This window comes from Gossypium arboreum, chromosome 6 (assembly GCF_025698485.1).
Source record: "Gossypium arboreum isolate Shixiya-1 chromosome 6, ASM2569848v2, whole genome shotgun sequence".
NCBI classification, from domain to species: Eukaryota; Viridiplantae; Streptophyta; class Magnoliopsida; order Malvales; family Malvaceae; genus Gossypium; species Gossypium arboreum.
The window spans coordinates 43775997-43803423 of NC_069075.1; the positions used below are offsets into that span (position 1 = coordinate 43775997).

The following is a 27427-nucleotide window of genomic DNA, read 5'->3' on the forward strand; positions in this document are numbered from 1 at the left end:
AATGCATTGCGCACTTCGCCTTATTTTTTTGGCTCGTGATTTTCTAACATGGAAGTTGACCTCATGCTTTATGCTATACCACTTCAATGTAGCAACAAAAGCATCTTTGGGGGAAAAGTTCATTCCAACTTGTAAATCGTTGAAATTTGTAGAAGAACTTGGGTGACCTAATCTTTTATAAGGAAGTTCTAGAAATCCTAACCCACCTTTAACATCAAGGTCGACATTAAGCATGTGGGGTGGAGGTGCATATGTTGTAAAATTTGGTTCCTCAAGCATTGTCTTAACCTTTGCCGTCAGAACCACTCCCTTCAATAGGAGCAACCTCTGGTTCAGAAAATAATGCAATTTCTGAACCATTCGACCCAGACTCCCGGATTGAATCATGATCGATTTCAGACTCCTCAAGGTTTTCAACTTCCTCTTCGTTATCAACCATAGTTGTATGTCTTTCACCGGTACAGGTTGTAAAGAGTACATTATCCGTTGTTAAAACCAATATTACCTGTAACACCCCTACCCGTATCTGTCACCAGATTAGAGTTATGAGGCATTACCAATCAAAAGCACAATTCCAAACATTGACATATAACATGAACGAGTCCCGGAAATCAGTCAAAATTTATTTCATGAACTGGCATAACACTTATATATTTGAAACATTTCATATCATACTTATTCATACAGTTATATCATTCACATGAAATAAAATGTATTATAACATTCAAATACTAAAAACATTTATAGACTTCAACAAGCGAGTATGGTATAATATAAATGATTATTAAGCTATTATAAATACATGAGTATACACTGACTTTCCAAATTAAGCGCTAATGATATCATTACTCAACCCAAACTCAAACATCATTCAAATATGTAATATCAAATGAATTTATACTTAATATCAATGACAACACATTATAAAAATAAATATCCTAATAAATAATTGCAACATGACTAATCCAATTTGTACTGAATATTTAATTACAAAGAAAACAATCACATAAGTCACATAAGTTTTGCCAAACATTTAAGCATGTTAATACCATGAAATAGATCATTAATGAAACTAATCTTTAAAACTTAATGAATGTTTTATCTTAGTGACCGAATATTCACAACTATATATATAAACTTCATACTTATCAAAGAACATAAATCTTAACCAATTTCCAATACCCATATTGTAAATCATTTTATAGTATAAGCATATAATTCAAATGATACATCAAACCACTTCAATACATGCCTAATCACAATGCCGAACCATATATAGCTCAAAAAGAAATATTCATATCTCCTATCTCATAACCGAATGACCTTAATTCATTTACAGTCATTTAACTAACATATATACTTATATTAATAGCGTAAATATTATCATATCAAATAATAACCATATCATGACAAGATTATTTCATGTTCGAACATAATAATCAACCTGTAATTGCTGAAACAAATATAATTCATTGACTTAATACAACTATCTCAATCACATATAACCTATTCTATGAATACCTTAGCCGAGTCACCCATACATTCATTCAAAATCATTAACCATTTCCAAAACATAAAAATACCTATCATGAACAACATCACTTCATAACACTTAGCAATATAACCAAAACGGTTTCAAGCCACATCCAAACATAACCGAAATCAAACATAGAAATTAAGCCATTTTCGCATGGCCTTTATACAAAACCAAATCACCATTTCAAAAGTATGTTCCAGCCTATACATGCCATAGTTCAGGTTTAACTATATAATTACCGAAACAGTGGATAGTGTAATAAACTTTGCTGACGATCCCTGAGCTCGTACTTGATCCAAAATCTATAAAACGGAAACACACATATACACAGAGTAAGCTTTTATAGCTTAGTAAGTCATAAGCAAATAAACAATCCAAAATATATAATCAATTCATTTTAAACTAACCAAATTATAATAACATTATCATTACTTAAATTCAAACTATAAATTTCATATATAATATGTTTTATACTCAATTTTCCACCTTGACCGAATGCTCAAGTAATCAAATTTACCAAATGTTATTTAATTTTCATAGTCAAAATGTCATTAAATGACCAAATATACATATGCTCAAATACACAAACTCAAGGATCAATATATAACATCTTGTACATCTATTACTTATTTGGCCAAATATACATACTATAATCACATATGTCTTTTATTTGCATCAAATGTAATTTATAAGAAATAATCAAGTTATTCACTTACCTTAAATCAAATAAGTAACAAGCTAGCTCATACCCGGCCAATTAGCTCGTTTTACACATTTGATCACAATTATCGTTGCCTGATGAACCATTCAGAATTGGATAGGACACTCGGAAAATCACACATATCGTCCAATGCCAACATCCCAGACGTGGTCTTACATGTAATCACATATCGATGCCACTATCCCAGACAGGGTCTTACTCGCACACATATATCAGAATCACATATCGATGCCATGGTCTTACTCGCACACATAAGTCGGAATCCTATGTCATGACATATGTATCCTAACTATTCCTAAGGTTCATACGAGGTTTTCAGACGTCGTAACTCGATCGAAACGAACACGTGAACATGGTTACCAAGCTTATATACATTCGACATTTGCAATTAAATATTCTCATATTTCATTTCGTCATATATAATTTGCATTTAATTATAATTAAGTACATCTATTTGCTTATAAACTTACCTCGAACGATGAAAAACCGGTACGGATCGGCTAGTCGACAATTTTAGTTTTCCCCCGATCTAAATCCGATTTTCTCTTTTCTTGATCTAAATTAATATAAATTAAAATTATTAAATCAATTATTCAATCAAAATCATCCAAAAACACACAAATGGGAAATTACACTTTTACCCTTGATATTTCACATTTTTCACAATTTAGTCACTATTGCACAAAACACAAAATATGCAAAATCTCACAACAACATAGTTAGGCCGAACCTTCCTTATATACATACAAGTCCTTACATTTCATTTATTTCACATTTTAGTCCTTCAAATTATTATTTTTGCAAATTTACCCTAATTACTCCAATTCATCAAAAATTCCAATACAAAACATATTAATCCAAAACATATCTTCCAAAATTCATCATCAAACATCACAAAACACAAATATTCATCAATGACATAACTCCAATATTCATCAAAATCAAAAATTCTAGCATGGGTCAGATAGTATTCGAAGCAACGATCTCAAAAACGTAAAAATTATCAAAAACCGAAACCAAACTAACCTTGAATTTGAATCAACAATGGCCGAATACCTAACTTGTCTTTCTTCTCTTTTATTTTCGGCAAGAGAAAATATAAACACTAATATATGGCTTTGTTTTATGATATGTTTATAATATAATAACTTATTAACTAATTTACCTAATTAACCTTTGATTTAAAATATAAAATCATGTTATAATAAGGCCATTACCGTCCATTGCATGTTATCATGGGCTAATTACCACATAAATACCTCCATTTACAAAGAAAAAAACATTTCAGCCCTTACACATTAAACCATTAAATTTTTACTTTACGCGATTAAGTCCTTTTATTTAGTTGAGCACCTAAACGTCAAAATTAAATCACAAAAATTTCACGAATATAAATTCACACAAAATAAACACAGAAAATAATTTTTAAATATTTTTCTAACTCAAATTCATGGTCTCGAAAATATCGTTCCAATTAGGGTCTAAATCGGGTTGTTACACTACTTGCAGATTGCCCACCCTTGTAACTTGATGGCTGACTTGCTGCTAATTGTAGTGGTAGTTTAGATACATTTCGACATTTAAGAAGCTTTTTTTCCAGGTATTTTAGTATTAATTATTGCATTTCATTATTTAGTAGTTTAGAATTAAATATTAATAAAATAAGTGTTTTTCCACAGTTTTGAATGTTAGTGACCTATTAGGCTGACACAGGCCTTAGGTAGTTCTAATTTGTGTAATTGAGTGTGTAGGACACTGAATTTAGGGCCAAACAGATGTAAGGATTTGGGATGAGTGATGTACAAACTTCCCGAGCCGCGAAAGCATGACAAGGATTTCCAAGCCCACAAAATGCATGTCGTGTTGCGCCATAGCTTGTGTATGGCGTGACATAGGACCAACGTGAAGCCAAGCATTACAAGACTATTTTCGTTCGTGCAATCAACTTTATGTGAAGACCTAGGATGTGCTGAAGACCTAATTCAGGCTGCTAACACTTCTATAAATAAAACCTTAGGGTTTTGATGTAACTAAGTCGTCTTAGATGCATCCAAAAACCTTCGTAGATTAGGAGTAGGATTTAGACTTAATTTTCTTTTATTTTTTTAAACGCTTTGTTCTTTTCTCTTGGAATTGATTTTGATCTAAGATTTATTTTATTCAATCAAAGATATTTGATTTATTTTCCTTTGCAAGTGACGATTCTTGTTATCTCAAGCGAGAGATTTCTTACTCCACGCTTCAATCGACATCAACCAGATTATTTCTTTATCTCTTTTCTCTTTAGATTTAATTGTATTTATTTACATGTTTATTGTAACACCCCTTACCAGTATCCATCGCCGGAACAGGGCACGAGGTATTACCGAATCATAATACATACCATTAAATAAAACCAAAACAAAAAAATATGGCATACAATTAGATCATGAATCATTATAACATATGTCTTTAATAATATTAGCCAATTTCAAAATAATCGGTCAAATACTATACTTAATATTTTAAAACCTAGACAATTATGACACGTAACAAAATAACTAAGTCTACTATACATGCCATAATTCAAAATGTTTAGTTCAAATACCCAAAAATATTGATAGTGCAGGCAGATCTTCAACGATCCTTGACTCCTGTGCAAGCTGGACGACACTATAAGACAAAAGAGAGAAAAGAGGGTAAGCTTATAGCTTAGTAAGCAAGTATGTAAATAATGAATAAGAATCTAATATGTTTACACAATAACTCAAGTGTATCTACTTTTAATTTCACCATTTACTCCACTTTGGTCAAGCTGACTCTACTGCGTCATACTCACTAAATAAATCATAACTCGAGTTACAAAACTCGAAATTCAATTCCGTAAAATTTTCCTGAAATTAGACTCATATTACTTTTTACTAATTGTTTTCTAGAATTTTTGGTCTAGCCAATTAGTACATTTTATTAGTTAAAGTTTCCCCTGTTATACAGCTCGACTAATCTGACCTCTGTTCACTACGAATTGAATTTCTCCCAGTACACAATTCAAATAGCCATGAAATCTATTTCATTTAAAACTAGACTCAATAAGGAATCTAGACATATAAACTATATTTCTTAATTAGTTTTTTACAATTTTTAATGATTTTTCAAAGTAAGAACAGGGGATCACATAGTCATTTTGAGCAAGTCACACGCAATTATAAATATCTCCAATTATAGAGTTCCTTTACTTGTTCTGTTTCTTTTACATGAATATATACTCATTAAGCTTTAAATTCATATCTCATTCAGCCTCTAATTAAATTCCTACTATTTTTGGTGTTTTTTCAAATTCACGTCACTGCAACCGTCCAAAACAGTATTATTGCTAATTCACTCTTTCCACTTTCTTTATATTTACCTCATTTAGCCTACATGTCACAATCCACTTTCACCACATCTCATACATCACAAGTGTAGGTTCATGATTACAATGTCACTATAAAATCATCCCGTTGAACAATTCGGATCAATCCTCGATACTTAGTGGTTTCAGCACACATCTCCACCATCATATTTCATATAATTCGGCTCTCTTGTACACATGGTGAACACTTAGTACCACCCATGTGACCTATCCAATTTATCTCGTAGCTCTCTTGTCTACATGGTGTCCTTCACTTGGAATCACACATGCGACCTAGCTACATTTATCCTCTCCCGTAGCTCTCTTGTCTACATGGGATACATCCCATATCACACATGTGACCTAGCACCATACATGTGACCTAGCTACATTTCATCTATATTATTCAATCTTCCGAAAGTTCAACCGGGATTTCTCTCACTATTACTTATTTCCATTCTTCCAATATTTGGTTTATGATTCAAAATCAACTAAAATCTATAAAATAGGCTGAAATATAGAAATGTAAATGAAGTTAATGTATTATTTACATACAAACTTACCTCGGTGCAAAATATGGAAATTTTGCAATTTAGTCCAAAACCTTTTCCTTCCCTCGTTCGAGGTCGATTCCATGCCTTGCTTGATCTATAACAACACATTTAGCTCATTTAACACTCATAATATTTATTTCAATCCAAAAATCACATTATGTAAAAATTACATTTTTGCCCCCTAACTTTTACAAAATTACAATTTTGCCCCTAGGCTCGGAAATTTAATTTCAGCCCTTATTCTTATGTTTTCTGACATGCTGAACATTTTTCTCTTCTATAACAACATCAAATTCTCACTCTAACATGTACTTATGAGCATTAGATATTTTTAGCGATTATACCGTTTTGCTCGTTTTCGCTAAAAATCGCTTAGAAAAGATCGTTCTCCTAACCTCAAACATTCATATTCTACCATAAAACATCAAAATACATGCATATCATTCATGGGTAAATTTTTAAACATAAACCCTAACTCGAAATAATGGTAGAAATAGGTAAACCGAGCTACGAGGATTTCAAAAATGTAAAGAACATTAAAAACGGGGCTTGAATGCAGTTACTATTGAGCTTGAAAGCTTGAAACAAACCCTAGCTATGGAGAATATGCAAGTTTCGGCCAAGTTAAATGAGGATGAACACATTTTTGTGTTATTTTTCCCATTTTATTTCATTTATTATGCAAATGACCAAAATGCCCTTACTACTAAACTTTCTAAAAATTCCTTCCATGTCCAAATTTTTGTCCATATAAAGTATAATGGTCTAATTTCCATTTAAGGACCTCTAATTAAAACCCCCATTTCAATCAAGTACTTTATGAACTAGAACACACACATTTTTCACCTATTTCAATTTAGTTCTAAACGTCAAATTAAACACCCAATCGATAAAATTTCGTAACGAAATTCTCACACGATTATGCAATCATAATATAAACACTAAAACTTAATCAAAATAATAAATTCTCGAATTCGTGGTTTCAAAATCACTATTCCATTTTGGCCCTAAATCGGGCTACTACAACTCTCCCCCCTTTAGGGATTTTCGTCCCTGAATATCTTACCGGTAAAAAGGTTTTGTAACACCCCGAACCCGAGACCGTCGCCGGAGTCGAACACGAGGTGTTAACAGACTTCAACCCACTTATTGAGAGTTTCCAGACAAGCTGCCAATCTGTGTACTAGTCGCTCCAAAATTCATAACTTGAGTTTTACAACTCGAAAATCAGTTTTGCAATTTTTCCTGAAACTAGACTCATATTTCCATCTACATATTTTTTCTAGAATTTTGGTCAAGCCAATTAGTACAGTTTATTAGTTAAAGTCTCCCCTGTTGCAGGGATCGACTACACTGACCTTTGTGCATTACGAATTGGATATCTCCTGTACAGGGCTTCAATACTGATGCCGTTTGTTTCTATAGAAACTAGACTCAGAGAGGAATCTACACATATATGGCATGACTCCTAATTATCTCTGGTTAATTTACAATGATTTTCCAAAGTCGGGACAGGGGATCCAGAAACCGTTCTGGCCCTGTTTCACAAGAACTTTAATATCTGTTAACTTATAACTCATATGACCATTTCGTTTCTTCTATATAAAAGTAGATTCATCAAGGTACATTTACATAATTTATTTACTATTTAATACCATTCCTACTATTTTTAGTGATTTTTCAATCTCACGTTACTGCTGCTGCCAGCACCTGTCACTAAAGCAACTATGCCTATTTCATGATTTCCCTTTGATCTAACTAGTGATTCATCATACATGTCACAAATCATGATCATGACTAGCCATACCAGAGGCTAATCATTATCCAACCTCTCCCTACTACACTATTGCCATAACATGCATTTTAACACCAAAATAATCAACCATGGCATAAGGCATGGAAATCGAATTACCAAGACTTGTGACTTAACATTGGAGAACTAAATCCAACCGAGCATTTATGCCATTTTCGCATGGCTAAAAGTTTACATACCAAAGTTCAACAAAGCATATTAGCCTATACATGCCAAAATGTTCTCCTAAACTGACTACACAAAAAAATACCAAAAGTTGCTAGCCGGTGTGATGACTCCAATGACGATCACGAGCACGCAAAAAGGACGAGTCAGAAACCTAAAATGGTGACAAGCAAACACCGGGTGAGTATATAACTCAGTAAGCCATAAGCATTATATTGCCGTTCAGTAATAATATACCATAAAAGAAAATAATTAATGCGGATTAAAATCCTCCATCCACACCCCAAACGGTACTATAATTCTTTAGGCATTTCGGTTTGGTCACATACCAAGCCCTACTTGATATTTCATACATTACGCCATATGACATTGCATGCATTTATTTTCGAGCATAATCACCACATAGATCAAGACTTACCAAACCAAAATTCCAAATATAAATAAAATGTCCATTCCTCATGAGCTCAAGGTGTTTACTCGTACCGCTGTCCATGATTGACTCGGTAAGGCCGCGCACATAGAACATGTACGTTTATTAGAGGATGTGCAATAAGCCCGCACACTTAGTGCTTAATAGTCGAACTCGCACACTTAGTGCTATATAATCAAACTTGCACACTTAGTGCTGTATAATTTGAACCCGCACACTTAGTGCCAATTTGTGATTATAAATGTTTACACCCGCACACTTGGTGCGAAACCGATCATTCAATACATCTCACATCTTTTCTTTCAATTCAATATTTTATCACCACATACATACATGTTTATATATATATTCTACCATTCCATTCAGCATCATTACTTGGACATTACGACCCTTTAAATTAGTACAAAATAAGTGCTTAATGACTTACCTTATATCGGATGAAATGATTCCCAATCTACTACTCGATTATCTTTGCTTTGCCTTTGCTTGGTTCTCCCTCTTTGATGTCTTGATCTAAAATGAATACATTTAGTAGTTTAATCTTCTTGCTGGATTTTTATGTGTATAACTTAATGGTTTTCACCCCATTTCACAACTATCTTTGTTCAAAATATCAAAATCTCAACCAACATTTGTTTAATGCTTCAAGGCCGAATGTAACACCCCAAACCCGTGACCGTCACCAGATTTGACCACGAGGTGTTACCGGGCTTACTTTACTTATTCCTCTCTTGGAAAATTTTTTTTTTGTTTTCCTTTTTCTGTTCCAGGCAGGCTAGTTAACTGCGTCACTGTCACCTTAAAAATCATATCTCGAGTTCCAGAACTCGAAAATGAGTTCCGTCAATTTTTCCTGAAACTAGACTCATATATCCATCCATGGATTTATTTCTAGAATTTTTGGTCGGGCCAATTGGTACAGTTTATTAGTTAAAGTCACCCCTGTTTCAGGGTTCGACTACACTGACCTTTGCGCATTACGACCTGGATATCATCTCGTACAGAGCTCTAATGCTCATGCCGTTTGTTTCTAATGAAACTAGACTCAAAGGGGAATATATGCATATAAGGCCTGACTTCTAATTGTTTCTGGATAATTTATGGTAAATTTTCCAAGTCGGAGCAGGGGATCCAGAAACCGTTCTGGCCCTGTTTCGCGAAAACCTGAATATCTCTTAAAATACAGCTCATACGGTCGTTTCGTTTTGTCCATATGAAAATAGATTCATCAAGGTTCAATTTCATAATTTATTCACTATTTAATTCTATTTCTACTATTTTAGTGATTTTTCCATCTCACCTCACTGCTGCTGGCAGCATCTGGTACTAAAGCAAACAATGACTATTTCATAATTCTTCCATGGCCAACTATTTCATCATACATAATACAAACTATGGCCACCCTATCAAAATTAAGGTTTCTAAGGCTCGTGCCTATAGGTTTTAGATTCACACTCAACCGACCACATAGGCCATCTTCGCATGGCTTAAAGTTTACAACCGAGATTCAACAAAACAAAATAGCCTATACATGCCAAATGTTCTCCTAGTTCAACTACGAAGACAATACCAAAAGATTTCCAGCCGGTGTGATGACTTCAACGACGGTTCCGAAACACGCATAAACGATACGAGTCCAAGAGACCTAAAATGGGTGACAAGAAAACACCGAGTGAGTTTATAACTCGAGTAAGTCATAAGCATTCGACAACCATCCATTAATAAAATTATCACAACATGAAACAATAAGCGAGGCTAGGTACTCCATCCATATCGAAACTATACCATAATTCCTCGGACCTTTCGGTTCAATCTCATACCAAGTTATACATCCACATTTCATATTCTATACAATACGATATTTGAGGCATTTTACACACCAACTCATTTTCACCACAATCATACAATTGCAATCATCACATAGATTTAAAGCTTACCAAGCTCAACCCGAGCATGAACATATTGCCCATTCGTCATGAGCTCAAGGTACTTACCCGATCCGCTGTCCGGGATTAACTCGATAATGTCGCACACTCAGTGCCAATTGTAATGCAAGAGCATATAGTGAATCCGCACACTTAGTGCTATATATATTCAGCTCGCACACTTAGTGCTATATAATCAAACTCGCACACTTAGTGCTGTACAATTTAAACCCTTTTTTCGGTGCCAATCTTGTCACCGTGTCCATTTATACCCACACACTTAGTGCCGAGACCAATACCTTATGCATTTTGCTGCCTTTATACATTCAACAATGACATCATTCCATACACATACATTTGAATTTACACATCAACTCATTTAAACACAATTGCATAAATATTATGATCATTTAAATCAATACCAAATATATGCTTAATGACTTACCTTGTGTTGGGTAAAATGGTTCCAACTCGGCTATTCGATGTTCTTTCCTTTGCTTTTGCTTGATTCTCCCCCTCTAGCTTCTTGAGCTAATCAATAAATTAACTAGTATAACCGTCTTGCCAAATATTTATACATATATACATGACATCAACAATACTATCATCATTAATTCATCAATTCACAAAGTTTTATTTCACGAACATTTGACCCATTTTTACCCCATATGGCCGAATGCTACATTCATTACCCAACTAGCCATTCAACAATTTTCAGCCTCATTACCACCCTTTTTATGTCTAATCGTCTAAATGAGATCATAAACATGCCTAACTATAGCCGAATGTGCAACATTAATCTAGCATTTCCATTGCATTTAACGCTTAACATTTACCCCATCTAGGCCAAATTTTGCTAGCACACAAGCCTTTGGCGAATGTCCTTGACCTCTAGTCACCCAAAATTTCTTTGTTCTTTAAAATTCATCCAAGACTACATTCGCACTTCCAACTAATAATTTAGGTGCTCTCAAGCTCATTCACAAGTACTATTATATATCACATTAAGCATTAAATCATTTTGCAACATAAATTTTATAGCATGGCGAATACTCATGCACATACACACATAACAACAAGAACTCAATGGCACAAAATCTCCTTTTTGTTAAACATTCTAACTCACTCATCTCCATGCTTTCATCACAACAACATCAAAACACTAATTAGGAAATACAACATTCTTGGCTGAAATTTAACTCACCTAACAACTTAGTTTCGATCCAAGATTCAAGGAAAAATTTGAACCAATCCTCCAAACTATGCATGCATTTTCAAGAGTGGCATAAAACATACCTTCTTGTATCAAAACACCTTAGTCTAGTAAGCTCCCATGGCTGATTTTCTCAAGCTTCCCCCTTTCTTCTTAGTACATTCGGCCATGCAAAGAAAAATGAGAGAATGGACACTTTTTTTTCTTCTTCTCAAGTCATGGCAATTGTAACAAAATGAGAAAGGATGAACAACAAAATTTTTCTCCTTTCTTTTCCTCAACTCACGGCAACAAGGAGGGCCATCCACACTCTTTTTTTCATCATTTTCCTTTTTTTTTTCATTTCTTTATTTTCCTTCCATAATGCACTAGGCCAACATGTCTAGGACATGTTTTCTTTGCCCATCATCATGTCATGGCCAGCCACTAACCTTAGGAAATGGGTTATTTGACATGCAACTCCACCTTTGTGTTAACATGCACTAATAAGCCATTTAAAATTAGCCTATCATATTTCACCATGTTTCACATTGATCCCTATTTAATAATTTCTCATAAAATTGGTAAAATTAGAGAATGAAACTTCCACATATGCATGCACACACATAGTAAGCATAGAATATAACAATTAATTATTTTATGACTTCGGTTTAGTGGTCCCGAAACCACTTTTTGACTAGGGTCAATTTAGGGTGTCACAACTCTCCCTCACTTAAGAAATTTTCGTCCGAAAATCTTACTGATAAATAGGCTCGGTATCGCTCTCTCATAGAGTCCTCAAGTTCCCAAGTGGCTTCTTCAATTCGTGTTTATGCCACAACACCTTCACTAATGGGATTTTCTTATTGCGCAACTCTTTTACTTAGCGCATCAGAATGCGAACCGGCTCTTCTTCATAACTTAAATTAGGCTGAACCTCGACCTCAGATGGAGTAATTACGTGTGTCGCGTCAGACCTATATCGTCGAAGCATCGAGACATGGAAAACGTTGTGAATCCTTTCAAGCTCAGGGGGTAACATTAATTGGTACGCTACTGGTCCAACTCGTTCGGATACTTCATACGGACCGATGAACCTCGGACTCAATTTTCCCTTACGGCCAAATCTAAGCACCTTCTTCCGGGTGAGACTTTGAGAAATACCTTGTCTCCAACACGATATTCAATGTCTTTCCTTTTCAAATCCGCATACGACTTTTGGCGATCCGAAGTAGCCTTCAAACTTTCACGAATTACTCGAACTTTCGCTCGGCATCCTTAATCAAATCAACCTCAAGATTTTACCTTGATGAAGTTCATCCAGAATAATGGGGTACGGCATTTACGACCGTATAAAGCCTCGTAAGGCGCCATCTTAAAACTTGATTGAAAGCTATTGTTGTGCGAATTCAATCAAAGGCAAATATCTTTCCCATGAACCACTAAACTCAAGGATGCAACATCTCAACATATCCTCAAGGATTTGAATTATCCGTTCGGATTGACCATCGGTTTGGGGATGAAAGCGAGTGCTAAAATGCGACTTGGTACCCAAAGCCTCTTGCAATTTCTTCCAAAATCGCGATGTAAATCTTGGGTCTCTATCCGTCTGATAGAAACAGTACCCCATGCAATCGAACAATTTGGGAGACGATAATTACGCCAATTTATCGAGCAAAAATCCGTGCGACAGGATAAAATGAGCGAGACTTGGTCGATCTATCAACAATGACCCAAATCGCATCTTTCTTACTTGCAGACACTAGTAATCCAGATATAAAATCCATTGTCACTCGATCCCATTTCCATTCGGTATCATGATTGGTCAAGTAATCCCGATGGCACTTGATGTTCGCTTTCACTTGTTGACATATCGACACCTTGAAACAAATTGAAATGTCTCGTTTCATACCGGCCACCAAAATTGGCGTTTGGTCATTTTACATTTTAGTACTACCCGGTGGATTGACATTCGACTCTCGTGAGCCTCGCTCAAAATCATCGAAACAAGTTCAATTCCTTGGAATACATAATCGACCCTTAAACGTCAAGCAGTCATTGTCGTCAATCTGAAATTCCGATTCTTCATCCGAAACACATTCGGCTCGCTTAGTGACCAATTCAGCGTCGACCTTCTAAGATTCAAGTATTTGATGAATCAATAACGGTTTGGCCTCTAATTCGACTACTAGCACCTCCTCGGGTGAAACGGATAAATGAGCATCCATCGCTCTCAAAGCAGACAGTGCCTTGCGACTTAAAGCATCGGCCACCACGTTGGCCTTTCCCGGGTGATAATCAATGATGAGTTCATAGTCTTTCAACAACTCAAGCCAACGTCTTTGTCGCAGGTTTAAATCTCTCTGAGTCATCAAATATTTTAGACTCTTGTGGTCCGAATAAATATGACACCTTTCTCCAAACAAGTAATGCCGCCATATCTTCAAGGCGAACACTATGGTCGCTAGTTCAAGGTCATGGGTCGGATAGTTTCTCTCATGCGGCTTTAGTTTTCTCGACGCGTAAGCCACAACTCGACCTTCTTGCATCAACACACAACCTAACCCAAGCAAGGATGCGTCATCAGATATGACAAACTCTTTCTGGGACTCACTTTGTACTAGCATGGGGCCTCGGTTAAACAAGTTTTAGTCGATCGAAACTTTCTTGACAGCGTTCGACCACTCGAACTTAACATCTTTTTGGAGTAGTTTCACATCGATGCAGCTATCATCGAAAAACCTTTCACAAATCGTCGATAGTATCTCGCAAGCCCCAAAAGCTCCTAACTTGGTAACATTCCTTGGAGGTTTCCAATCGACTATGGCTAAAATTTTGTTCGGGTCCACCTCGACACCGATCACGGACACCACGTGCCCCAAAAAGCTAACCTCTCTCAACCAAAATTCACATTCTTGAACTTTGCGTATAATCGCTTATCTCGTAAAATTTGCAACACTAGCCTCGGGGTTCAAGATGTTCGGTTTCATCTCTCGAATAGACAAAATGTCATCGATAAATACAACTACGAACCGATCCAAGTATGGCCTGAAAATTCTATTCATTAAATCCATAAATACCGCAGGGGCATTAGTGAGCCCAAACGGCATCACCAAGAATTCGTAGTGACCGTACCTCGTTCTAAAAGCGGTTTTGGGTATGTCCGATTCTCGGACCCTCAACTGATAGTACCCCGACCTCAAATCTATCTTTGAAAACACTGAGGCTCCCTTTAATTGATCAAACAAATCGTCAATTCGTGGCAACGGATATTTATTCTTTATCGTCACTTTATTCAAATGACGATAGTCGATGCACAATCTCATAGTTCCATCCTTCTTCTTCACAAACAATCTTGTGCGCCCATGGAGAAAAACTCGTCGAGCGAAACCTCTATCCGTCAATTCTTGCAATTGAACCTTCAATTCCTTTAATTCCGTTAATGCCATACGATACGGGGCTATTGAAATCGGCGTAATCTGGGTACAACCGATGTCAATTCCACTTCTCGAACCGGTGGCAATCCCGGTAACTCCTCAGGAAAAACATCTGAATACTCACAAACCACTGGTACCGATTCGAGTTTCCTTTCCGTCTCTTTACTTTTAAACACATACGCAAGGTATGTTTCACACCCCTTTTTCACATACCTCCGAGCGGTCATAGAAGATATTATCACTGGCACTCCTTTTAAATCAGTAGACTCGACTCGGACTACCTCGTTATTTACACTCCTCAAATCAATGGTTTTCCTTTTGCAGTCCACCACTGCATCATGTACGGTCAGCCAATCCATACCAAGAATAACATCGAATTCATCAAATGGTAGAAGCATCGGATCGGTAAAAAAGCAGATTCTCGAATTATTAGGGGCATCTCTTGCACACTTTATCAACGAATGCGTATTGACCCAAAGGGTTTGACACCGATTACGAACTCGATGACTCAACAGTAGAGTCTTCTTGGATGCTAAGGTTTCACATACATACGAATGAGTAGAGCCGGGGTCAATCAATGCAATCACACTAGTATCAAAGAGAGTAAAAGTACCAGTGATAACGTCAGGGGAGGATGCCTCCTCTCGTGCGCGGATGGCATATGCTCTAGCAGGAGCACGGGTCTCGGATCGGACAGCCAGATTAGAGGTTCCTCTCGATTACCACCCCTACCTCCGAAATTCTCGGGTCCTACCTCCAAATAGTCGTTCCACTAGGTCTTGCACCTTGCGTCTTATTCCTCTCATCTAGCTCGTGCAATCTCTAATGAAGTGGTCCCTCGAACCGCATCCATAACAGCCCTATTAATGAGACTTACCCCAACATTCACCTAGGTGTCGTCTTCCACATTGGGGCATTCAGGTTTCTCTTGACGATTATTGCCCACACTAGCTACCAAGTAGCTCGAGTCCGTCGATGGTCGGGCTCGATGGAAATTCCCGATCGCCTCGACTTACTAGTGTCCTCCCGAATTTCTTTACGGTCGAGAATGGAGCTTTACTCACGATCTTTTACGATAATCTCTTGCTTCAAATTCAGCCTTCTTCTTCTCCTTTCCAAGTTCTTCCGCCTTGCGGGCTCGTTCGACTAGTGTTACGAACTCCTTTATCTCCAAAATACCCACTAGCGACTTTAAATCTTCATTCAATCCTTCTTCAAATCTTTTGCACATAGCAACCTCATCACCACACACTCCGAGCATACCGACTAAGTCTTACGAACTCATGTTCAGATTCGAATCTTGTCATACGACCTTGCTTGAGCTCCAAAAATTCCTTACGCTTCGATCGATGAACCGTTGACTAATATATTTCTTCCGAAATTCCGTTTGAAAGAAATCCCAAGTAACTTGTTCCTTTGGGACTATGGAAATCAAGGTCCTCCACCAATAGTAGGTGAGTCTCGCAACAAAGATATAGCACACTTAAGACATTCATCGGGTGTGCGTGGCATTCATCAAACACTCTAATGGCGTTATCAAGCGAACTCGGCCCTTCGGCATCATCGGTAACTATGGCCTTAAACTCCTCGACCCCACGCTTCCTAATCAAGTCCACGGTGGTTTACTCAACCTCACGGGATCGATGAATCGATGGCATTATGGGCTCTTGGGGTGGATTATTTAAATTCGGGAATGGTTGGACAGCCGGATTGGTTCGCATATTGCGCGACCTACTCATTCATCATGGTGAAGAAGGCTTGTTTAGCCCTTCATTTTGATTATTCGCGGATGAATGAGGCTCAACAGCGGTGTCCCTTGCGCAGAGCAGCCGCTACACTTTCAACGTTATCGCCAAGGGTCTCTCTACCGGGTTCCATTGCTAATCAAAACAAAGTTTCAACCGTCAAGTCATCACATTATTAAGCACTAACGATTTGGCATGTATAGCTAGACTCACACGCGCTATGGTAGTCCTAGAACCGACTAAACCATAGCTCGATACCAATTAAATGTAACACCCCAAACCCGTGACCGTCACCGGATTTGACCACGAGGTGTTACCGGCTTACTTTACTTATTCCTCTCTTGGAAATTTTTTTTTTTTTCCTTTTTACATTCAGGCAGGCTAGTTAACTGCGTCACTGTCACCTTAAAATCATATCTCGAGTTCCAGAACTCGAAAATGAGTTCCGTCAATTTTTCCTGAAACTAGACTCATATATCCATCCATGGATTTATTTCTAGAATTTTGGTCGGGCCAATTGGTACAGTTTATTAGTTAAAGTCACCCCTGTTTCAGGGTTCGACTACACTGACCTTTGCGCATTACGACCTGGATATCATCTCGTACAGAGCTCTAATGCTCGTGCCGTTTGTTTCTAATGAAACTAGACTCAAAGGGGAATATATGCATATAAGGCCTGACTTCTAATTGTTTCTGGATAATTTATGGTAAATTTTCCAAGTCGGAGTAGGGGATCCAGAAACCGTTCTGGCCCTGTTTCATGAAAACCTGAATATCTCTTAAAATACAGCTCATACGGTCGTTTCGTTTTGTCCATATGAAAATAGATTCATCAAGGTTCAATTTCATAATTTATTCACTATTTAATTCTATTTCTACTATTTTTAGTGATTTTCCATCTCACCTCACTGCTGCTGGCAGCATCTGGTACTAAAGCAAACAATGACTATTTCATAATTCTTCCATGGCCAACTATTTCATCATACATAATACAAACTATGGCCACCCTATCAAAATTAAGGTTTCTAAGGCTCGTGCCTATAGGTTTTAGATTCACACTCAACCGACCACATAGGCCATCTTCGCATGGCTTAAAGTTTACAACCCGAGATTCAACAAAACAAAATAGCCTATACATGCCAAATGTTCTCCTAGTTCAACTACGAAGACAATACCAAAAGATTTCCAGCCGGTGTGATGACTTCAACGACGGTTCCGAGCACGCAAAAACGATACGAGTCCAAGAGACCTAAAATGGGTGACAAGAAAACACCGAGTGAGTTTATAACTCAGAAGTCATAAGCATTCGACAACCATCCATTAATAAAATTATCACAACATGAAACAATAAACGAGGCTAGGTACTCCATCCATATCGAAACTATACCATAATTCCTCGGACCTTTCGGTTCAATCTCATACCAAGTTATACATCCACATTTCATATTCTATACAATACGATATTTGAGGCATTTTACACACCAACTCATTTTCACCACAATCATACAATTGCAATCATCACATAGATTTAAAGCTTACCAAGCTCAACCCCGAGCATGAACATATTGCCCATTCGTCATGAGCTCAAGGTACTTACCCGATCCGCTGTCCGGGATTAACTCGATAATGTCGCACACTCGGTGCCAATTGTAATGCAAGAGCATATAGTGAATCCGCACACTTAGTGCTATATATATTCAGCTCGCACACTTAGTGCTATATAATCAAACTCGCACACTTAGTGCTTGTACAATTTTAAACCCGCACACTTTCAATGCCAATCTTGTCACCGTGTCCATTTATACCCACACACTTAGTGCCGAGACCAATACCTTATGCATTTTGCTGCCTTTATACATTCAACAATGGCATCATTCCATACACATACATTTGAATTTACACATCAACTCATTTAAACACAATTGCATAAATATTATGATCATTTAAATCAATACCAAATATATGCTTAATGACTTACCTTGTGTTGGGTAAAATGGTTCCAACTCGGCTATTCGATGTTCTTTCCTTTGCTTTTGCTTGATTCTCCCCCTCTAGCTTCTTGAGCTAATCAATAAATTAACTAGTATAACCGTCTTGCCAAATATTTATACATATATACATGACATCAACAATACTATCATCATTAATTCATCAATTCACAAAGTTTTATTTCACGAACATTTGACCCATTTTTACCCCATATGGCGAATGCTACATTCATTACCCAACTAGCCATTCAACAATTTTCAGCCTCATTACCACCCTTTTTATGTCTAATCGTCTAAATGAGATCATAAACATGCCTAACTATAGCCGAATGTGCAACATTAATCTAGCATTTCCATTGCATTTAACGCTTAACATTTACCCCATCTAGGCCAAATTTTGCTAGCACACAAGCCTTTGGCCGAATGTCCTTGACCTCTAGTCACCCAAAATTTCTTTGTTCTTTAAAATTCATCCAAGACTACATTCGGCACTTCCAACTAATAATTTAGGTGCTCTCAAGCTCATTCACAAGTACTATTATATATCACATTAAGCATTAAATCATTTTGCAACATAAATTTTATAGCATGGCCGAATACTCATGCACATACACACATAACAACAAGAACTCAATGGCACAAAAATCTCCTTTTTGTTAAACATTCTAACTCACTCATCTCCATGCTTTCATCACAACAACATCAAAACACTAATTAGGAAATACAACATTCTTGGCCGAAATTTAACTCACCTAACAACTTAGTTTCGATCCAAGATTCAAGAAAAAATTTGAACCAATCCTCCAAACTATGCATGCATTTTCAAGAGTGGCATAAAACATACCTTCTTGTATCAAAACACCTTAGTCTAGTAAGCTCCCATGGCTGATTTTCTCAAGCTTCCCCCCCTTTCTTCTTAGTACATTCGGCCATGCAAAGAAAAATGAGAGAATGGACACTTTTTTTTTCTTCTTCTCAAGTCATGGCAATTGTAACAAAATGAGAAAGGATGAACAACAAAATTTTTCTCCTTTCTTTTTCCTCAACTCACGGCAACAAGGGAGGGGCATCCACACTCTTTTTTTTCATCATTTTCCTTCTTTTTTTTTCATTTCTTTATTTTCCTTCCATAATGCACTAGGCCAACATGTCTAGGACATGTTTTCTTTGCCCATCATCATGTCATGGCCAGCCACTAACCTTAGGAAATGGGTTATTTGACATGCAACTCCACCTTTGTGTTAACATGCACTAATAAGCCATTTAAAATTAGCCTATCATATTTCACCATGTTTCACATTGATCCCTATTTAATAATTTCTCATAAAATTGGTAAAATTAGAGAATGAAACTTCCACATATGCATGCACACACATAGTAAGCATAGAATATAACAATTAATTATTTTTATGACTCGGTTTAGTGGTCCCGAAACCACTTTTCGACTAGGGTCAATTTAGGGCTGTCACACCGAATGCATGGTCACCATTAAGCTAATCTAGTCTCAAGTATTTTAATCCTAACATACAACATCATGAATCAACTCAACCTTATAAGCCAATATTACTCCTACAACCGATTGTAAGGAGTTAACAAAGAAAATATATTTTTTACAAACATATACACCCATATGGCCGATTTTACCAAATCAAATTTAACCTTACTTATCTCAAATTTTCATTTCATACTATCATCCCCATGACATAGCAAGGTTTTGAATCATGGACTAATTAGAACTAAAACTAGCAACTAAGAACATGCATGAATCTCATGGCACCATATTAAACATACCTTAATCTAGCTACAAGGATGGCCAACCTATTCCAAACCAACCATGAGCAAGGACCCCTTTCTTCTCCCTTGAGATTTTCGGCCAAAAGGATGAAAAAAAGATGAACAAAGCTTTTTTTTGTTTTTCTTTCTCACTTGCACGGCAATGGGGAGGGGAGGGGAAAGCCTTCACACACACACTTTTTTTTTATTACTCATGCACCTTATTTTATTTATTTCAACATAAAACACTCACCCAACATGTTTCATGACATGTCTTGCCCATGCTTCCTTGTCATGGCCGGCCACTAGCACTTGGGGGGGGATTTTGACATGCAAGTCCTCCCTTTTGACTACATGTACTATTAGGTCCTTATAGATTAGCCTATCATTTTTCAAAAGTGACATACAAGTCCTACTAACTAAATTCACATGCAATCGACTAAACCGAAGCTTGAAATTTTCACACATTCGTAAATACATATTCTAGACAATAAATATTACGTTCAAACATTTCGGTGACTCGGTTTAGTGGTCCCGAAACCACTTCCCGACTAGGGTCAATTTTGGGCTGTCACAGGTTTGGGTACTGTTTTCTCATGGCTTCCTCCGGTTCCCACGTAGCTTCTTCTACTCCATGTCTTTGCCATAACACTTTCACTAAAGCTATACTTTTCTTTCTCAACTGTTTTACTTCTCGAGCCAAAATCTTAATCGGTTCCTCATCATAGGTCAAGTCGAACGAATCTCAATTTCTGTTGGAGAAATCACATGTGAAGGATCAGAACGATAACGTCGCAACATTGATACATGAAACACGTTATGAATTCTTTCTAATTCTGCCGGTAATGCCAACTGATATGCCACTGGTCCAATCCTCTCAATAATCTCGTACGGCCCAATAAAACACGGACTCAACTTGCCTTTTAGGCCAAATCTCAAAATCTTTTTCCATGGTGACACATTCAAGAACACTTTATCACCCACCTGAAATTCAATCTCTTTTCTTTTTAAATCTACATATGACTTTTGTCGATTTGAAGCAGCTTTCAAGCAATCCCGAATTACTTTTACTTTCTCTTCGGTTTCTTTAACTAGATCAACTCCGTGAATCTGTTTCTCACTAAGGTCGGTCCAATATAAAGGAGTCTGACACTTGCGACCATACAAGGTTTCGTATGGTGCCATCTGTATACTCGACTGAAAACTATTATTGTAGGCAAATTCAACCAAAGGTAGATATTTTTCCCAACTGCCTTCAAATTCTAAACACAGCATCTAAGCATATCTTCGAGTACTTGGATTACTCTTTTCGACTGACCATCTGTTTGTGGATGAAACGCGGTACTAAAGTTCAATTTTGTGCCCAAAGCTTCTTGTAACTTTTTCCAGAAACTCGAGGTAAACCTCAGATCTCTATCTGATATTATAGACATAGGTACCCCATGCAACCTCACAATTTCAGCAATATATAATTCAGCTAATTTATCAAGTGAGTAATCGGTACGTACCGGTATAAAGTGAGCCGACTTTGTTAACCTATCAACTATTACCCAGATAGCATCCTTCTTTCTAGGAGTCAGTGGCAAACCGGTTACAAAATCCATGGTAATCCTATCCCATTTCCACTCGTGCACCATTCTTGGTTGGAGTAATCTCGAAGGCACTTGATGCTCGACTTTTACTTGTTGATGATCAAACACTTAGTTACAAATTCGAAATGTCCCTTTTCATGCCCGCCACCAATATAACTTCTTTAAATCATTATACATTTTGTGCTACCAAGGTGAACCGACAAATGACCATTATGCACCTCATGTAATATTTTATGAATCAATTCATCATTTTTCGTACACATATCCTCGTCTCAAACATCAAACAGTCATCCGTCCAACTCGAAAATATGAGTCGAACTTGATTCAGACCGAGTTCTCTTGGTTCGTAACTCACTATCGTTCTTTTGAGCATCACAAATCACCGGAGAAATAACGATTTAGCCCTCATCTCTGCTAAGATTGACCCATCATCAGACAATGCTAACTCCGTATTCATGGCTCTCAAAGTAAAAAGAGATTTCCTGCTCAAGGTGTCAGCAACTACATTTGCTTTTCCCGGATGATAATCAATCACTAGCTCATAATCCTTCAATAATTCAAGCCATCTCCGTTGTCACAGATTCAAATCCTTTTGATTCATCAACTATTTCAAACTTTTGTGATTAGTAAAAATTCGGCATTTTTCACCATACAAATAATGTTGCCAGATCTTCAAGGCAATGACAATAGCGGCCAATTCCAAATCATGTGTAGGATAGTTCTTCTCATGCGGCTTTAACTGTCTCGAGGCATAAGCTACAACTTTACCCTCTTGCACCAGTACACATCCAAGGCCTGTCAATGATGCATCACTATAAATTACGAACTCCTTCCCTGGCTCGGGCTATACTAAAATTGGTGCTTCAGTCAATCGTGCTTTCAGCTTTTCAAAACTCTGTTGACATTTATCAGTCTATTCAAACTTAACATTCTTTTGCAGCAATTTAGTCATAGGAGAGGCAATCATCGAAAATCCCTCGACAAAACATCTATAATACCCGGCTAAGCCTAAAAAGCTTCTAACCTCGGATACATTCTTTGGCGGTTTCTAGTCAACGATCGCGGAAATTTTGCTCGGATCCACCCGAATACCATCACCTGAAACTATATGCCCCAAAAATCCGACTTTACGAAGCCAGAACTCACTTTTACTAAACTTAGCAAATAGTTTCTTTTCTCTCAAGATCTGCAATATGGTTTTCAAGTGTTCGGCATGCTCAGACTTGTCCCGAGAATAAATTAGAATGTCATTTATGAACACTACTACAAACTTATCCAAATATGGCCAAAAGATTCAATTCATCAAGTCCATAAATATAGCTGGAGCATTTGTTAAGCCAAAAGGCATCACAAGAAACTCATAATGTCCATACCTTGTCCTAAAGGCAGTGGCACATCTGACTCCTTAACTCTCAACTGGTAGTAACCGGACCTCAAATTGATCTTTGAAAACACTGTTGCCCCCTTTAACTGATCGAATAAATCATCAATCCTCGGTAACAGGTACTTGTTCTTTATAGTCACCTTATTGAGCTGACGGTAATCAATGCAAAGTCTCATTGAGCTATCCTTCTTCTTTACAAACAATACAGGAGCACCCTAGGGAGAGAAACTCGATCTCACGAATCCCTTGTCTGTTAGCTCTTGCAACTGAGCCTTCAATTCTTTTAATTCAGTTGGAGCCATTCTATATGGAGTAATCAAGATCGGTACAGTCCCCGGCAACAAATCAATGGCAAACTCTATCTCTCGTTTGGAGGCAACCCGGCAATTCCTCCGGAATACATCCGAAATTCACGGACTATCGGACTTGATTCAAGCTTCAATCCGGACATCTCAAGATTCATTACATAGGCAAGATAAGCTTCACACCGTTTCCTCATGTATTTCTGAGCAGACATGCACGAAATCACCATAGGCAATTTATTTGATTCATCTGTTTCAACCCATAGAATTTCACCATTTTCATATTTCAACTCTAGTGTTTTTTGTTTACAATTTTCCTTAGCATCATACAATGTCAACCAGTCCATTCCCAAGATAACGTCAAACTCATCAAATGGTAACAGCATCAGATTAGCCAGAAAACAGTGACCTTGAATCATTAATGGGCAATTCTTGCAAACCTTATCAACTAGCACATATTGGCCTAAGGGGTTTGACACTTTAATCGTAAACTCAGTATATTCAACAGGAAACTTCTTATTAGATATTAAATTCACACAAATATAGGAATGAGTAGACCTGGGATCAATTAATGCAATAACAATTGTATCATAGAGAGAAAATGTACCAGTAATGACATTAGGAGATGATGCATCCTCTCGGGCACGTATGGCATAAGCTCTAGCAGGCGCTTTAGCAGGCACTCTAGCTTCTGATCTCACCGCTGAATCTTTCATTACAGTTTTGCTGTTAGCTCCACTTCCAGTATTTCTCGGTGGTCTACCTCTGCTAGCGGTAGTACTCTATCTAGCACTCTGAAATTTTTCTTCTTTACCTTTCTCCGGACAGTCTCTGATAAAATGCTCGCGAGAACTACACCTGAAACAAGTTTGCTCGTTTCCCCAACACTCACCATAATGTTGCCTGCCATATTGTTGACATTCGGGCTTTCTAGGCCGCACATTACCCACACTTGCCACTGAAGTAGCTTGAGCTTTAAACCCCGAATATGCCCTGCCACGATCTCTGTGTGAATCCCTAGCTGAAACTGTCATTCGAGGGTTTGTCTCTTTGAACCTCTTTGATTGAGATTGAAATGACTTGCTTATCGACCTCTTTGCGACATCTCGAGCCTCAATAGCAGCTTTTCTTCTTTCTTTGTTCAATTCTTCAGCTTTAAGAGCTCGGTCAACCAATACTACAAATTCTTTCAGCTCCAAAATTCCCACAAGCACTTTAATGTCCTCATTTAGCCCATCCTCAAATCTCTTGCACATAATAGCTTCGGTGGACACATATTCCTAGGGATACTTGCTGAGTCTTACAAATTCGCGTTCATACTCTGCCACAGACATCTTGCCCTGCTTCAATTCAAGGAACTCCTTCCGTTTTTTATCAATAAATCGTTGACTTATGTATTTCTTTCTGAATTCTTCCTGGAAGAAATCCCAAGTAACCTTTTCTTTTGGCCCCACTGCTACCAAAGTCTTCCACCAATGGTAGGCCGAATCTCTCAAAAGTGATACAGCACACTTTAAGCACTCCTTGAGTGTACATGAAAACTCATCAAATACACGGATAGAATTTTCAAGCCAAAACTCCGCCTTCTCGGGATCATCATCGATCTTTACTCTAAACTCTTTGGCCCCTTGCTTTCGAATCTTGTCAACCGGAGGCTTGTTCATTCTTACCAAATCTATGCCTTAAGCAGCTACAGGAACCGTCTGAGGTATGGGAGGGGGTGGAGGAGGTTGAACATTTGGGTTTGCTCGAATAAACTTAGTATACCAATTGTTTATCATTTGGAGAAAGGCATCCCGAGCCTCATCTCCCTGTCTTAATGTCTCAGGTCTACTTTCTACAGGCGCGGTCCCTTGTGCGGGAGCCGGCGCATTACTAGCAGCATCATCAGCCGTAGTTCCGTCAAGATCTATTACTATATTAAAATAAAACACAGTTTAGAATAATCAGGAGTCACCACACTATCACAGTATATTTATGGCATGTATAGCTAGACTTTTACACACACTTTATTAGTTCGAGAACCGACTAAACCATAGCTCTGATACCACTAAATGTAACACCCCTTACCGTATCCGTCGTTGGAACAGGGTACGAGGTATTACCGAATCATAATACATACCATTAAATAAAACCAAAACAAAAAAATATGGCATACAATTAGATCATGAATCATTATAACATATGTCTTTAATAATATTAGCCAATTTCAAAGGCTTCGTACAAAATAATCGGTCAAATACTATACTTAATATTTTAAAACCTAGACAATTATGACACGTAACAAAATAACTAAGTCTACTATACATGCCATTATTCAAAATGTTTAGTTCAAATACCCAAAAATATTGATAGTGCAGGCAGATCTTCAACGATCCTTGACTCCTGTGCAAGCTGGACGACACTATAAGACAAAAGAGAGAAAAGAGGGTAAGCTTATAGCTTAGTAAGAAAGTATGTAAATAATGAATAAGAGTCTAATATGTTTACACAATAACTCAAGTGTATCTACTTTTAATTTCATCATTTACTCCACTTTGGTCAAGCTGTCTCTACTGCATCATACTTACTAAATAAATTATAACTCGAGTTACAAAACTCAAAATTCAATTCCGTAAAATTTTCCTGAAACTAGACTCATATTAATTTTTACTAATTTTTTTCTAGAATTTTTGGTCCAGCCAATTAGTACAGTTTATTAGTTAAAGTTTCCCATGTTATACAGCTCGACTGATCTGAACTCTGTTCACTACGAATTGAATTTCTCCCAGTACACAATTCAAATAGCCATGAAATCTATTTCATTTAAAACTAGACTCAATAAGGAATCTAGACATATAAACTATATTTCTTAATTAGTTTTTTACAATTTTTAATGATTTTTCAAAGTAAGAACAGGGGATCACATAGTCATTCTGAGCAAGTCACACGTAATTATAAATATCTCAAATTATAGAGTTCCTTTACTTGCTCTATTTCTTTTACATGAAAATAGACTCATTAAGCTTTAAATTCATATCTCATTCAACCTCTAATTAAATTCCTAATATTTTTGGTGATTTTTCAAATTCACGTCACTGCAACCGTCCAAAACAGTATTATTGCTAATTCACTCTTTCACACTTTCTTTGTATTTACCTCGTTTAGCCTACATGTCACAATCCACTTTCACCACATCTCATACATCACAAGTGTAGGTTCATGATTACAATGTCACTATAAAATCATCCCGTTGAACAATTCGGATCAATCCTCGATACTTAGTGGTTTCAGCACACAGCTCTACCACCATATTTCATATAATTCGGCTCTCTTGTACACATGGTGAACACTTAGTACCACCCATGTGACCTAGCCAATTTATCTCGTAGCTCTCTTGTCTACATGGTGTCCTTCACTTGGAATCACACATGCGACCTAGCTACATTTATCTTCTCCCGTAGCTCTCTTGTCTACATGGGATACATCCCGTATCACACATGTGACCTAGCTACTACAT

At 37.1% G+C, this 27427-nt stretch overlaps 1 long non-coding RNA gene across 1 annotated transcript; it reads right to left on the minus strand.

Annotated features, from left to right (window-relative positions):
- Nucleotides 1–18920: 18920 nt before the first annotated feature.
- On the minus strand, nt 18921–19961 carry LOC128294001 (uncharacterized). Its single transcript, XR_008284168.1, has 2 exons — nt 19722–19961; nt 18921–18953 (listed from the first exon to the last, which is right to left on the minus strand). It is a non-coding gene; the product is annotated as an uncharacterized LOC128294001 (long non-coding RNA).
- Nucleotides 19962–27427: the final 7466 nt, after the last annotated feature.